This window comes from Belonocnema kinseyi, chromosome 4, assembly GCF_010883055.1.
Source record: "Belonocnema kinseyi isolate 2016_QV_RU_SX_M_011 chromosome 4, B_treatae_v1, whole genome shotgun sequence".
In the NCBI taxonomy this organism is placed as follows: domain Eukaryota; kingdom Metazoa; phylum Arthropoda; class Insecta; order Hymenoptera; family Cynipidae; genus Belonocnema; species Belonocnema kinseyi.
This window is the reverse complement of record NC_046660.1, coordinates 72,528,045-72,529,253: the sequence shown is the minus strand read 5'-3', so window position 1 is coordinate 72,529,253 and position 1,209 is coordinate 72,528,045.

Here is a 1,209-nt window from a genome sequence, read left to right as displayed (position 1 = left end):
TCTAGTCGGGAGTGGTGCTGACTGAAAACAGATGATTTGGAGCGATTCGCGCGCCATCTGTTGGTCATTCTAAGGACTTATTGAACTACCCTCGTAACAATATTATAGGCATGAAAATGTTAGGAATCTTATTCAGTCATTCTTTCAATTGTAATGTAATTTATAATAATATTCAGAGATGCACATCGAGCTAGAAATTCCCCCCCCCCCATACCTACCGTTTGGGAGCCGCAAAACAGAAGGTGCATGAATACTACTGTAAGTTTGCATGTAAGCTGAAAATGCGCAACTCGAACTTCGGTTTTCTCAGGTCTTCTGCTGCACGATGACTGCCGATAAGAAAGCTTCGAAAAACTTCGGTGCTATTTTATTTATATCTCGATCCGAATTTGAAAAAAATTGGCGATTTTAATGTTTCGCGTGATTCTTAATTTCTTGTATGCGTCGATTTTGAGGTTATGTTTTCCAAGTGTATATAATATGAATATTATTACTATTATATATATCGTTAATGTTAATATTACAATTATAAAATATTATATTAAAATTAATGACTAGCTGATTAATTTTTAATAGAAATACTTAAAATTTCAACTCAAACAATTAGTTTTCTTCAAAAAATAAACTTTCAATGAAATACATAAATTAAAAAATTAAAAAAAATTCTTTTTCGACAAAATAGTTAAATTTTTAAACAAAAAGATAAATTTTCATCCAAAAAGCTAAACTGTATACTACTTAAAATAAATTGACGAACCATCAGCCAAAAAAAAAGTTAACAAAGTAGTTCCACTTTCAACCAAAAAAGATGAAAAAAATCGTTAAGATTCTTTGAAATTGCTTTAAATTATTGAAATGAATAGAAAATTCCTTGAAATTTTTGAAATACCCTTAAATCTTTCAAATCCTTTAAAATCTTGTACTAAATTATTGAAATCATTAGAAAATTCTTTGGAATCTATTAAAATATCCTAAGATATATTTAAAACTCCTTACAACCTTTTGAAATCTCTTAAAAATTTGCAAAGCTCTTGAAAATTCCTTCAAATTTTAAAAATACCCTAAAATATTTCAATTCATTTACAATCTCATACTACATTATTGAAACCAATTGTGGGTCCGGATGCAATAAGGGCACATACAATTTTTTCGTGCGAAAACGAAGTCCCCTGGAGGCTTTAGAAAAAATTTTCGAATTTTAATTTTCAA